At 44.4% G+C, this 15,195-nt stretch overlaps 1 long non-coding RNA gene across 4 annotated transcripts in view; it reads left to right on the top strand.

Annotated features, from left to right (window-relative positions):
- The window catches only part of LOC112640330 (uncharacterized), a 30,309-nt gene that overhangs the window by 1,704 nt on the left and 13,410 nt on the right, over positions 1-15,195 (top strand). For 3 of the 4 annotated variants that reach the window (XR_004816471.2, XR_004816470.2, XR_004816472.2), the window contains exon 2: positions 4,844-5,015. This is a non-coding gene — a long non-coding RNA (uncharacterized LOC112640330). Of the gene's footprint in view, positions 1-193; positions 552-4,843; positions 5,016-15,195 lie in introns of all 4 variants that reach the window. The other variant, XR_004816473.2, reaches the window with a different exon arrangement.

The following is a 15,195-nucleotide window of genomic DNA, read 5'->3' as shown; positions in this document are numbered from 1 at the left end:
CCAAGATAGCATAGCTAGTTGATGAGAGAATTCTAACTCAAACCCAGGTCAAGTTAATTCACTTTTGTTTTTATCCTTTAGCTGTTTGTTGGTTAAAGTATTCTCTAGGATAAGTTCAGTTGCATTTATATCTCAGACTTGGAATGTGGATGAGTGGTCTCATATTATTGGTCTTGTCTCTCCCAACTCTTAGCACAGTACCGGTATCCATTGGGCATTTGGCAGCAGCTTGTTGAATTGAATTGGCAGTGGACAGAGTGGCTGCGCTCCATGAAGAAAACCTCATCCAGGAGGCTGGACAGAGGGAAAAGGATTTGGAGAGGAATGGGTGTTTTCTGGCTCCTGGTAGAAATAAATCCATCAATATGCTTTGAACTTGTTGATAAAAAGGCTGGTTTCTGCAGACATCACCAAACCTTGAGAACTTCCTGGGAGCCAGCCAGCGTCTTGATGGAGCACACAGCCAGGCCTGTCTGGCTACTTGGTGGAGACTTGTTTATCACATTGGTGTATCCTCCACTGTCCCTAAAGTGCAGTAGGAACCCAACAATGTGTGTGGAATGGGATTGAAAATAGAATTGTATATTTGTGGGGAAATGTTTCCCTGAGACGCTTATCTGGGGGAAGATAGGGTCTGGGGACTGCAAATTCACCCGAAGGTAGAAAAACCCATTTGTAAGACACTAGAGAGATTTGCTGTTCCTTTCTGAAATTGGGCTTTCTGTGTTTGACCACTGTTTTAAGTATATTTGAATTAAAAGCAAACATTTACATGTTAGAAGAGTTTACATTAAAAATCCCGATTTTGAGCTCCTCTTAAACATCAGACTGTGGAAAAAAAAGTCAGACTGTGGACCTGCATTCGTGTAGGGCAGTAATCAGCTGGAGGTGAGAAGCAGCTGCCCCCTTTAGCTAGAACATGGGCTGTTTGGTTGGCCACTACTCCTTATGGTGTTATGCCCAGACTGCTCCCTTCATTTCTGCTAGTGACTAACCCTTACAGACTTTTGAGTTTGGGAATCAGAGTGTAGACTGGAAGATCAGCTGTTTTTGGTTTTCACTATAGCTTGATTTTTTATTACCTATAGAGGGAGTCACAAAGATTGAATAGTTTCTGATTCCTTTTTGGAGACGGAGCCCAAGTAGAGGTTACACCACATGAGGCCACGTGGCAGGGCAGTGAATCAGGTGTCTTTTTCCTTGTAGACCACAAGAACAGCTTCTGCTGTTTTTGACTTGGCCTTCGGGGAACTCAGAGCCACATTTTCAGACCTAGTAACTGGCCTGCCGACCTATAAATCTTTTTTCTACCTTCCGTCCCCTACTTTTCCTGTCTTTAGACCCCTTATTTTAAATTCTTTTTCTCCAAGTCCAGATTTAAAATTCATATTTAGTAATTTTGTCATATATCTTCTTGGAGTCTACTGTGAGTTCTGTGTGGGTAGTGAATGAATAAATAAAATGTAATGAATTTTAAAATTCCAGGAAGGGCCTGAGTCACATGCCAAGCTTCACACTGGATGATTGTCATAGACTCAGGATGGGGCTCCCTCCTAACCAATTGCCAATTTTTTCTTTCTTTCTTTTTTCTTTTTCTCTAGCCTTTGCCAACAATACATTTTGCTCTCCTGGCATCGAAGTGGCCCGGGCTGATAGCTTCAGCCTTGAATGGCTCTGAGGAGTTATTCCGGGGCTGGGGAGTGGGGGAGGTATCGGCCAACTCCATCGTCAGGCTGTACGGGTGGAGGTGGATTGGAGACAACTTTACTACCTGCCTGGCATCTGGGGCTTGGTTGGAGAAAGAATTCTAAGCCCTCCTGACTTCAATTCTTTCTTCTGCAGTGGCACCAATATGGGCCTTCCTGCAGAGATCTAGAGAGAACATTTCCAGCCAGGAGTTTCTGGCTTGTTTGATTTTGAGCTGTTCCCTCATATCCCCGTTTCTATCTCATCTCCCCCTGGTCTATAGACACTTTTTAAAGAAACAGTTGCAAGGCAAAATCAAATCCAGAAATTCAAAGCAGAGGGGCCATTTTAATTTATTTGGGCCATTCCAAGGTAGGGAAGTAAGCTCACATCTTTTGAGCTCTTACTCTGTACCAGCCATCGTGCTATGTGCTTAGCTTGAGTGCCTGCTGCTCTTTCATTTCAGAATAAGTTAGAAATGGCTTAGCAGACGTGGCATGCCATGATCCTGGCGGCATCTCCCTTGCTTCCTCCAGCCGAACTGGCCTCACTTCAACAACCCGCCGCCCCAGGACAAGTCCAGTCGTCCCTAGCCTTTCTACGTTTGCACATACTGGTGCTCTCTATACCAGGAAGGCTTATCCCTCCTGCTCTTTGCTTGGCTGCCTCCTTCATACCCTGGATCTTGGCTGACATATCCTTTGAGGCCTTCTCTGATGCTCAAGTAGATGAGTATCTCACAGAAACCTTCTTCCTTCACAGAACTCTTCAACCACTTTAAATTTTTTTATATGTGATTTTTTTTTTTTTACAAATCTGTTCCTTTTGTTCTGCCATAAGTCTGTTTTTTCCATTATATTATCTGCTTTATGGAGGCAGAATCATGTGTGTTATGTCTTGCTATATGCCTATGTGCCTAACACATAGGTGCTCATTAAAAATTTGCTGAATGAAGGGACATTCAGTTCAGTCCCATAATTTGAGTGTTATCATTGTTGTAATTATTATTAACAGCTACTATTTACCAGGCACTGACTATGTGCCAGGCACCATGCTGATGTTTTATGTTTAACATCTCATCCAATTCCCCCAGTGATCCCAGGAGGGTGGGTCACGTTATCCCCATTCTTCAGAAGAGGCTCAGGACTTTCTTCTCAAAGCCACCCAACTAGTTAGTATTGAGCTGGGATCTGGATTCAGGTTTTTCAGTGCCAAAGCTGGGATCTCTTCACTCGTCTGCTGTGTTTCTTTGCAGAGGAGGAGTCCTCCTCTACTGCCAGGACTTGTTTGATGTTCACTGAGGCATGTGAAGGGATGGAGGGATGGGCTTGCCCCAGGTGGGAACACCGTTTACGCATCAGCCAGGCAGAAAGGCGGAGGGAGAGGTAGGAGAAAGGATCTTGCTCCATATAGCCGGGCTAGCAGGATGAATTGGTCGAGGGCTGGGCTCTGGTTGGTTTCACATCAGCTCTCTTAGCTCAGGCTACCGTGACACAATACCGTAAACTGAGTAGACATTTATTGTTCACAGCTCTAGAGGCTGGAAGCCCAAGATCAGGGTAGCAGCATGGTCAGGTGCTAGTGAGAACTCTGTTTCTGGCTTGCAAATGGCTGCCTTCTTGCTGTGTCCTCACATGGTGGAGCGAAAGAGGGGGAGGGAGGGATCTCTTCCTTTTCTGACAAGGACACAGTCCTATTTGATTAGGACCTCACCTTTATGACCTCATTAACCTTAATTACCTCCTAAATTCTTTTTCCAGATAGAGTTACACGGGGATTAGGGCTTCAGCATATGAATTTTGGGAGAACATAATTCAGTCCCTAGCAAGACCACAGGGGGCTTTTGGGAGCATGGGCTTTGGAGCCAAACATAGCCTCAAACCCTACCTGGCCATTTCCTAGTGTTGGACTCTAATTTTTCCATTTCCCTGGCTGTGATTTGGGGATATCACGATCTGTCCTGCGTGCCTCATAGAATGCTAAGGAGTAAGTGGTATAACATATATGAAAATGCACTTCTTTGTATTACCTATTGTCATTATCATTGCTCTTGAGCAAGCCAAGTGTAATTTCTTTCTCTTTTCTGCCCACCCTTGAGTTGTTTGGAAGTTATTTTTAAAAATCTTTGAAATGTCCTTTTCTGTATTTGGCGAAAGCAAAATGGAAATTGATAGCATTGTCACCGCGGGAGCCCCCCTCCCTCCGGCTGCCTGCCTAGGGGAACAACTTGGGGAAGACGTGGAGGTTTCTGTTGAGGCAGCTGGTTTGTTACTGCGGGTGTGTTTTCTGCAAGACCTGACCAGCTCTTGTCTAAAGCAGTTTCTCCTTTTCTTGTTCCTCCTCTGTGTCACATCTGGATTCAGAAATCCAGGCAGCAGAAGTTCAGAACCCACTCTGGCCATGTCCATCTGCAAAAACCCTCCAATATTCTTTCCACCCCAGGGCATTTGCATGCGCTCTTCTCGCTGCCTAGAACTCTACCACCTTCTGTCATGGTTATCCCCTTCATTGACATCTCTGTCCAAGTGTTACCTTCTTAGAGGTCCCTTCCCTGACCCCCAGTTGAAAATAATTCCCCTCTGCTGTTGAGTCATGGGCATAACCTCAGTTAGGGTTACTGGAGAAAAACAGGATACCCAGGTAAGTTTGAATTTTGGGTAAACACCAAAAATTTTCTAGTATTGCATGGGATTCTTATTGATTGTGTATCTGAATTTCAAATTTAACTGGATGTCCTGTATTTGCCTATTGTGGCAGCCCTGCCTTCAAAGACACGTGTTAAGTGAATGAATGGGAAGCTCTTGGCCCAGAGCCTGGCACCCAGCAGGCTCGAGGTAAATTGTAGCTGCCATCTTCATCCTCCTCTTCCTCCTCCTAATTGCTTCTTGGAACTACAGTCTCCTTGGTCCCTTCCCTCTTTGGAGACAGGCAAGAAAATGTTTCCTACCAGAGGGCCATCACCTGGCTCCTTAGAATAGTATAAAATATTCTCTGCCGCAGCTTTGGAATCCGATTGCAGTGCCTGTTTGGCAGGGAAACGCAGTGAGTTATCACAGAGCGTTCCCTCCAGCGCTGGGTCATGCAAATATTTATTGCAAGCGTTAAATAATAAATGGAACAGCCTGCCCAATGGTAAATCTGTCATGTTTGGTTTCAGCCAGAAGTTGTGACGGCTCTGGAATTGCTGCCCGATCCATTGCCTCCGCCTGCCCTCCAGAGGGGCAAGGCAAACATCCGAGTTCTCCAGGGCTGAATCGGCAGGGCTGATGAGACAGCTGGATGCCAGAGGGGGCGGCGGGGGATGCTCAGCCAGGCATGCAAGCTGGCAGGTAAGGCCGGGCTGTGGCCCAGGAACCAAAGCCGACGAGATGCCAGGCAGGCCCAGACCCTGGCCATCATGCTGCTGCCATGGTTCTCAGGGGGCACCGTCTCATTGTCCACATCTTGAGTGATCTTGCAGTATCTCCCTTGATGCTCATGTCAGCTTTACTCTGCCTGACTGGCAAGCTTTTGAAAAGAGTTAACTTCCCACCCACTTTTCTAGAATGAGCCAGTGAGTAAAGAGAGGAATGAGACCTTGTGTCAGATGCTTAGATGCAAGAGCCCCTGTGTGCACTGAGGGCTCTCAAACTTACCCTCTCCTCTGTCTCTGGTGTTACAATATCGAACTTAAACACGTGGGTTCTTGAGCCAGACAGATCTGAGTTGGAATCCTGTCTCTGCACTTATAAGTTTTACAACCTTGGGCAAGCCACATCACCTCCTGGAGCCTCTGTTTCTTCAGCCATAAGATTGGGGAAATGATGGTGCTCATTTCCTAGAGTTGTTTTGAGGATTCAGTGAGATTATGTAGGTGAAAAACTTAGTCCTGTGCCTGGGACCTGGTGATGTTTGCCAAATGTTAGCTCTAGTGGTGAATAAGGGACCAGAGAAAAGACCTTGCCCAGACCCACAGTCAGGGCTGCTTCAGTCAACTAGGCATGTGTAAATCCCTTCTTGGTGTATGGGGTGAATGGGCACACAGTTACACAGTGGTGGAATTCAGGCTCTGCCCTGGGGTTTTATGGCTCTAAAACAGTGCTCTTCTTCTTATCCTGGGTCTGCCCTATCCACTGGCCCATATGCTGACCCCAGCCCTTGTGTCCTGGGATTGGTGGTGTCCTTGCAATGGGGGGGAGTGGAGTTAGAGCCCTGAGTGAGGCTGCACAGAGTGGAAATATCACGTAGGACAGTTTGGCTTCCACCTACTACAAACCCAGCTTGAAGAGGCTTACACAATGGCAATTATAGTTTCACAGAAGGTGATCCTGTAGTTTGTGAACCTAGTGGTACACAACATTAGTTATGTAATGGTGGATCCACTCTCTTTCTACCATTTCCCATTTTTTCTACCATCTGTAACAGGTTGCTCTTATCTTCACAGTCTCAAGATGGTATAGAAAGGGGAGAAGAGGGTGCCACTCTTTCACTTGCCCCTTTTTTCTTTTTAAATTTATTTATTTATTCATTAGAGATAGAGAGAGAGAGAGGCGGAGACGCAGGCTCCATGCAAGGAACCTGACGTGGGACTTGATTCTGGGACTCCAGGGTCATGCCCTGGGCTGAAGGCAGGTACTAAACCACTGAGCCACTCAGGGACCCCCACTTCCCTGGTTTCTGATCACTGCCCCACAAGCTCCCTGTGACCTCCTCCTTGAGTCTTATTGGTCAGAACTGCATCACATGTCCTTTTCTCAGCCAATCACTGGTAGGGACAGTGGAATTTATCATGACTGGCTTAGACCAACAGTTCTCAAAGTGTTATAGTGTGGTCCCCAACTATATGGGGACCACCACCAACATCATCAGCTTTACCTGGGAGCTGGTTAGAAATGCACATTCTCTGCCACTGCTCCACCCCCCCCCCGCCCCCCCTCCCCCAGGAAACTCTGAGCTGAGGCCCACAATCTGTATTTGAAAAAGTCCTCCAGGTAATTCTGATGGACACAGAGTTTTAAAAACTCTGGCTTCGCGGGGAGTTGGAGCAGGACCCAGGAGGGCGGGGATGCCCTCGGGTTCCCGGGGACAGTAACAGAGCAACTGCGCGCCCAGGAGAGTGCGCCGAGCTCCCCAAGGGCTGCAGCGCGCACGGCGGGACCCGGCGGGACCCGGAGCAGCTGAAGGGGCTCGGGCGGCGGCTCCGCGGAGGGGGCTGCGCGGCCCCGGGAGCAGCTCGGAGGGGCTCGGGCAGAGGAAGAGGCTCCGTGCGGAGGGGCCTGCGCGGTTCCAGGAGCAGCTCGGAGGGGCTCGGGCGGCGGCTCCACGGAGGGGGCTGCGCGGCCCGGGAGCGCGAATCCAACAGCGCAGGCTCCGGAGCACAGGGCGCCGGGACACAGCCCAGGATCCCGCCTCCCCCCGGGACAGGCAGAGGCCGGGAGGGCCCAGGACAGCAAGGACGCTCCTGCCCCAGCTGAGCACATCAGCGGCCCCGCCCCGGAGCCTCCAGGCCCTGCAGACGGAGTTCCGGCCGGAGCTGAATCCAGGTTTCCAGAGCTGCCCCGCCACTGGGGCTGTTCCTCCTGCGGCCTCACGGGGTAAACAACCCCCACCGAGCCCTGCACCAGGCAGGGGCACAGCAGCTCCCCCAACTGCTAACACCTGAAAATCAGCACAACAGGCCCCTGCCCCAGAACACCAGCTAGACGGACAACTTCCAGGAGAAGCCAAGGGACTTAAAGAACACAGAATCAGAAGATACTCCCCGGTGGTTCTTTTTTTGTTTGTTTGTTTTTGTTTTTGTTTTTGTTTTGTTTTGCTTTTTGATTTGTTTCCTTCCCCCACCCCCTTTTTTTCTCCTTTCTTTTTCTTTCTCTTTTTTTTTTTTTCGTTTTTTTTTTTTCTTTTTCTTCCCTTTTTTTTCTCTTTCTCTTTTCTTTCCTTCTTTCTCTCCTCTCTTTTTCTCTTTTTCCCAATACAACTTGCTTTTGGCCACTCTGCACTGAGCAAAATGACTAGAAGGAAAACCTCACCTCAAAAGAAAGAATCAGAAACAGTCCTCTCTCCCACAGAGTTACAAAATCTGGATTACAATTCAATGTCAGAAAGCCAATTCAGAAACACTATTATACAGCTACTGGTGGCTCTAGAAAAAAGTATAAAGGACTCAAGAGACTTCATGACTGCAGAATTTAGAGCTAATCAGGCAGAAATTAAAAATCAATTGAATGAGATGCAATCCAAACTAGAAGTCCTAACGACGAGGGTTAACGAGGTGGAAGAACGAGTGAGTGACCTAGAAGACAAGTTGATAGCAAAGAGGGAAACTGAGGAAAAAAGAGACAAACAATTAAAAGACCATGAAGATAGATTAAGGGAAATAAACGACAGCCTGAGGAAGAAAAACCTACGTTTAATTGGGGTTCCCGAGGGCGCCGAAAGGGACAGAGGGCCAGAATATGTATTTGAACAAATTCTAGCTGAAAACTTTCCTAATCTGGGAAGGGAAACAGGCATTCAGATCCAGGAAATAGAGAGATCCCCCCCTAAAATCAATAAAAACCGTTCAACACCTCGACATTTAATTGTGAAGCTTGCAAATTCCAAAGATAAGGAGAAGATCCTTAAAGCAGCAAGAGACAAGAAATCCCTGACTTTTATGGGGAGGAGTATTAGGGTAACAGCAGACCTCTCCACAGAAACCTGGCAGGCCAGAAAGGGCTGGCAGGATATATTCAGGGTCCTAAATGAGAAGAACATGCAACCAAGAATACTTTATCCAGCAAGGCTCTCATTCAAAATGGAAGGAGAGATAAAGAGCTTCCAAGACAGGCAGCAACTAAAAGAATATGTGACCTCCAAACCAGCTCTGCAAGAAATTTTAAGGGGGACTCTTAAAATTCCCCTTTAAGAAGAAGTTCAGTGGAACAGTCCACAAAAACAAAGACTGAATAGATATCATGATGACACTAAACTCATATCTCTCAATAGTAACTCTGAATGTGAACGGGCTTAATGACCCCATCAAAAGGCGCAGGGTTTCAGACTGGATAAAAAAGCAGGACCCATCTATTTGCTGTCTACAAGAGACTCATTTTAGACAGAAGGACACCTACAGCCTGAAAATAAAAGGTTGGAGAACCATTTACCATTCGAATGGTCCTCAAAAGAAAGCAGGGGTAGCCATCCTTATATCAGATAAACTAAAATTTACCCCAAAGACTGTAGTGAGAGATGAAGAGGGACACTATATCATACTTAAAGGATCTATTCAACAAGAGGACTTAACAATCCTCAATATATATGCTCCGAATGTGGGAGCTGCCAAATATATAAATCAATTATTAACCAAAGTGAAGAAATACTTAGATAATAATACACTTATACTTGGTGACTTCAATCTAGCTCTTTCTATACTCGATAGGTCTTCTAAGCAAAACATCTCCAAAGAAACGAGAGCTTTAAATGATACACTGGACCAGATGGATTTCACAGATATCTACAGAACTTTACATCCAAACTCAACTGAATACACATTCTTCTCAAGCGCACATGGAACTTTCTCCAGAATAGACCACATATTGGGTCACAAATCGGGTCTGAACCGATACCAAAAGATTGGGATTGTCCCCTGCATATTCTCGGACCATAATGCCTTGAAATTAGAACTAAATCACAACAAGAAGTTTGGAAGGACCTCAAACACATGGAGGTTAAGGACCATCCTGCTAAAAGATAAAAGGGTCAACCAGGAAATTAAGGAAGAATTAAAAAGATTCATGGAAACTAATGAGAATGAAGATACAACCGTTCAAAATCTTTGGGATGCAGCAAAAGCAGTCCTAAGGGGGAAATACATCGCAATACAAGCATCCATTCAAAAACTGGAAAGAACTCAAATACAAAAGCTAACCTTACACATAAAGGAGCTAGAGAAAAAACAGCAAATAGATCCTACACCCAAGAGAAGAAGGGAGTTAATAAAGATTCGAGCAGAACTCAATGAAATCGAGACCAGAAGAACTGTGGAACAGATCAACAGAACCAGGAGTTGGTTCTTTGAAAGAATTAATAAGATAGATAAACCATTAGCCAGCCTCATTAAAAAGAAGAGAGAGAAGACTCAAATTAATAAAATCATGAATGAGAAAGGAGAGATCACTACCAACACCAAGGAAATACAAACGATTTTAAAAACATATTATGAACAGCTATACGCCAATAAATTAGGCAATCTAGAAGAAATGGACGCATTCCTGGAAAGCCACAAACTACCAAAACTGGAACAGGAAGAAATAGAAAACCTGAACAGGCCAATAACCAGGGAGGAAATTGAAGCAGTCATCAAAAACCTCCCAAGACACAAGAGTCCAGGGCCAGATGGCTTCCCAGGAGAATTTTATCAAACGTTTAAAGAAGAAATCATACCTATTCTCCTAAAGCTGTTTGGAAAGATAGAAAGAGATGGAGTACTTCCAAATTCGTTCTATGAAGCCAGCATCACCTTAATTCCAAAGCCAGACAAAGACCCCGCCAAAAAGGAGAATTACAGACCAATATCCCTGATGAACATGGATGCAAAAATTCTCAACAAGATACTGGCCAATAGGATCCAACAGTACATTAAGAAAATTATTCACCATGACCAAGTAGGATTTATCCCTGGGACACAAGGCTGGTTCAACACCCGTAAAACAATCAATGTGATTCATCATATCAGCAAGAGAAAAACCAAGAACCATATGATCCTCTCATTGGATGCAGAGAAAGCATTTGACAAAATACAGCATCCATTCCTGATTAAAACTCTTCAGAGTGTAGGGATAGAGGGAACATTCCTCGACATCTTAAAAGCCATCTATGAAAAGCCCACAGCAAATATCATTCTCAATGGGGAAGCACTGGGAGCCTTTCCCCTAAGATCAGGAACAAGACAGGGATGTCCACTCTCACCACTGCTATTCAACATAGTACTGGAAGTCCTAGCCTCAGCAATCAGACAACAAAAAGACATTAAAGGCATTCAAATTGGCAAAGAAGAAGTCAAACTCTCTCTCTTCGCCGATGACATGATACTCTACATAGAAAACCCAAAAGTCTCCACCCCAAGATTGCTAGAACTCATACAGCAATTCGGTAGCGTGGCAGGATACAAAATCAATGCCCAGAAGTCAGTGGCATTTCTATACACTAACAATGAGACTGAAGAAAGAGAAATTAAGGAGTCAATCCCATTTACAATTGCACCCAAAAGCATAAGATACCTAGGAATAAACCTCACCAAAGATGTAAAGGATCTATACCCTAAAAACTATAGAACACTTCTGAAAGAAATTGAGGAAGACACAAAGAGATGGAAAAATATTCCATGCTCATGGATTGGCAGAATTAATATTGTGAAAATGTCAATGTTACCCAGGGCAATATACACGTTTAATGCAATCCCTATCAAAATACCATGGACTTTCTTCAGAGAGTTAGAACAAATTATTTTAAGATTTGTGTGGAATCAGAAAAGACCCCGAATAGCCAGGGGAATTTTAAAAAAGAAAACCATATCTGGGGGCATCACAATGCCAGATTTCAGGTTGTACTACAAAGCTGTGGTCATCAAGACAGTGTGGTACTGGCACAAAAACAGACACATAGATCAGTGGAACAGAATAGAGAATCCAGAAGTGGACCCTGAACTTTATGGGCAACTAATATTCGATAAAGGAGGAAAGACTATCCATTGGAAGAAAGACAGTCTCTTCAATAAATGGTGCTGGGAAAATTGGACATCCACATGCAGAAGAATGAAACTAGACCACTCTCTTTCACCATACACAAAGATAAACTCAAAATGGATGAAAGATCTAAATGTGAGACAAGATTCCATCAAAATCCTAGAGAAGAACACAGGCAACACCCTTTTTGAACTCGGCCATAGTAACTTCTTGCAAGATACATCCACAAAGGCAAAAGAAACAAAAGCAAAAATGAACTATTGGGACTTCATCAAGATAAGAAGCTTTTGCACAGCAAAGGATACAGTCAACAAAACTCAAAGACAACCTACAGAATGGGAGAAGATATTTGCAAATGACATATCAGATAAAGGGCTAGTTTCCAAGATCTATAAAGAACTTATTAAACTCAACACCAAAGAAACAAACAATCCAATCATGAAATGGGCAAAAGACATGAACAGAAATCTCACAGAGGAAGACATAGACATGGCCAACATGCATATGAGAAAATGCTCTGCATCACTTGCCATCAGGGAAATACAAATCAAAACTACAATGAGATACCACCTCACACCAGTGAGAATGGGGAAAATTAACAAGGCAGGAAACAACAAATGTTGGAGAGGATGCGGAGAAAAGGGAACCCTCTTACACTGTTGGTGGGAATGTGAACTGGTGCAGCCACTCTGGAAAACTGTGTGGAGGTTCCTCAAACAGTTAAAAATATACCTGCCCTACGACCCAGCAATTGCACTGTTGGGGATTTACCCCAAAGATACAAATGCAATGAAACGCCGGGACACCTGCACCCCGATGTTTCTAGCAGCAATGGCCACTATAGCCAAACTGTGGAAGGAGCCTCGGTGTCCAACGAAAGATGAATGGATAAAGAAGATGTGGTTTATGTATACAATGGAATATTACTCAGCTATTAGAAATGACAAATACCCACCATTTGCTTCAACGTGGATGGAACTGGAGGGTATTATGCTGAGTGAAGTAAGTCAGTCAGAGAAGGACAAACATTATATGTTCTCATTCATTTGGGGAATATAAATAATAGTGAAAGGGAAAATAAGGGAAGGGAGAAGAAATGTGTGGGAAATATCAGAAAGGGAGACAGAACGTAAAGACTGCTAACTCTGGGAAACGAACTAGGGGTGGTAGAAGGGGAGGAGGGCGGGGGGTGGGAGTGAATGGGTGACGGGCACTGGGTGTTATTCTGTATGTTAGTAAATTGAACACCAATAAAAAAAAAAATCAGGAAAAAAAAATAAATAAAAATAAAAACTCTGGCTTGAACCGGAGATCTTTTCCTGTGAAGAACCAGATAGTAAATATTTTAGCCTTGCAGCCACAGCTTGTAGTAACTACTCAGCTCTGCTGTTGTAATTCAAAAGCAGCCATATATAGTACATAAGTGAACAAGCCTATTTATGGACACTGAGACTTGAATTTAATATATATATATATGTATATATATAAAATACATATATATATGACTTTTAAATTTAACTTTTAAATTTTAGGAAATATTATACTTTTGATCTTTTCCAACTGCTCAAAAATGTACAAGTCATTTTCAGCTCCTGGACCACAGAAAAGCAGATGGCTGTCCAGGTTTAGCCTACAGGCCATGACTAAAACTGATTGAGATTCAACTCCTGAAACTGGGGAGGGCCTTCCTTCTTTTGAAACACAGAGAGCCCGTTTCTTAAGGAAGTTGGAATTTGATTTATATGGAAGAAGGGGCATGTAGTTCTTGTGTGTTCCCTTGCAGTGTTTGCCATAGTAGGGCTCCCAGTATTGGTCAGCAGAACCATTCCTGGCAAGAGCCAACTTAATATCTTGCTTTTAAAGTCTTGACTTAGTTTTATTTCTTAGGCAGATTTTTCACATGTTTACTGAAGACAGTCTTTCCTGTCCTTGAAAGCCTAGACATAATCCATTTTTGTATCTGAAACTGCATCTCCTCTTCCCAGGCAGCATCAGAGCCTGGAAAGGTAGCAGTACATGTGTTCGGGACACTGTTTCAAGCTTCTCACACGTTCTTTGTGATCCTCTGAGATGGAAATCTGACTGTACTTTTGTAGGTGGGCAACTGAGCAAGCAGGTATCAAGGAGGTTAGATGTCCAGCATCTAGAGCTGCATGACACTTACCCTTTTCTGCTACTTTATGCCAGTTCTTTGGGCTGCTCTTTGGGGGGGTCACTGACCTCCCCCTTTCCTTAGGAAAAGATAGTGAACATGGCAGCAATAATCATAAATTGCCAACATGTGATTAAATGCCATCTTCCAGATGCCATCCTAAGCCGTTCATATACATTACCTCCTTGAATGTAGATCTGCATTACAGGTAAAGAAACCAAGGCACCTAGAGGTGAAGTAAGCCACGGTCACCACCAGTGAGTGGGTGGCTACCCATGGGCCCCAGAGCCCAAGCCTGATTAATTAGTAGGAGGAGGCCTGTTATTAAATTAGAAGGGAAATAAGTAAATCAGAGAAAGACAGTTATCTTATGATTTCATCCATATGTAAAATTTAGGAAACAAAACAGAGGAGCATAGGGGAGGGGAAGGGAACATAAGATAAGATGAAATCAGAGGGAGACAAACCATCAGGGACTCATAATCATAGGAAACAAACTGAGGGTTGCTGGAGGCGTAGGGTGGGGAGATGGAGTAACTGGGTGATGGGTATTAAGGAGGGCATGATGAGCAGTGGGTATTATATAAGACTGATGAATCACTGACCTCTACCTCTGAAACAAATACTCTATATGTTAATTGAATTTAAACAAAATTAAATTAAATTTGCAATAATGAATATGGAGACCACTTTAACTCTGCCATTATCCACCCCCCTACCCCCTGCTCTGGGTCTTTTGGACTTGGACATAATGGTTTAATTTTGCTTTTTTTGCTTTTTGCCTGACTACTTGATGTCTTGTACCTCTTTTAAAGAAATATACCTTTAAATTTTTGAATCAGCTCTGCAGAGCCCTGTCTATATTAAGACGATAGACGGGAAAGGGGAACACTGTGTTGTTTTCCTCTCTGGGTCACAGAATAGAGAATTGAAGTTTCTGGGATTTGGCACATGCCATGGACTGAATTGTGTCCCCTCGAAGCCCTGACCCCTAGCATAAAGGTATTTGGAGGTGAAACCTTTGGGAAATAATTAGATTTAGATGAGGCCATGAGGGGATTAGTGCCCTTATAATAGTAAGAGAGACCAGAACCCTCTCTTTCTCTACCATGTGAGGGTACAGTGAGAAGATGGCCATCTGTAAGCCAGGAAGAGAGCTCTCCACAGAAGTTGGCCATGCTGGTGCCCTGATCTTGGACTTCCAGCCTTCAGAGCTGCGAGGAAACAGACCTCTGTTGTTTGAGCCATTCTGTGGTATTTTTATTGTAGCAGCCCAAGATGAGTAAGAGCATGGGAATCTGGCCCTGCTGGAAATGTCACCTCTCAGAAAAAAGGGTGAAAGGTGACAAGGTCAAAGCTGCCCAGTTCTGTGCCCTCCACCCCTCATCACCGCCAGCTTCTCCAGATAAGGGGTGCACCTGATGTGGAGATGAGAAAGATTGGAATTCATGAGAGGAGCCTTGGGAAGTTAGAGCAAACAGAGCATCATAGGTAATGGCTGTCTCCCTAGAACTTTCTGTACTTGAGGCACGAGGCTACAGGTTCCAGGAAACTATGGTTTAAGGCACAGTGTTGTTTTTCTTCTATCACAAGATGTCTGGAAATGGGGCGCTTGGGGTTGTTTCTGTGGCTCTGGTTAGCATCCCTGAGACT

This window comes from Canis lupus, chromosome 6, assembly GCF_003254725.2.
Source record: "Canis lupus dingo isolate Sandy chromosome 6, ASM325472v2, whole genome shotgun sequence".
NCBI lineage: Eukaryota > Metazoa > Chordata > Mammalia > Carnivora > Canidae > Canis > Canis lupus.
Note: the sequence above shows the minus strand (reverse complement) of the source record. Positions and strands in the feature narration are given on the sequence as shown.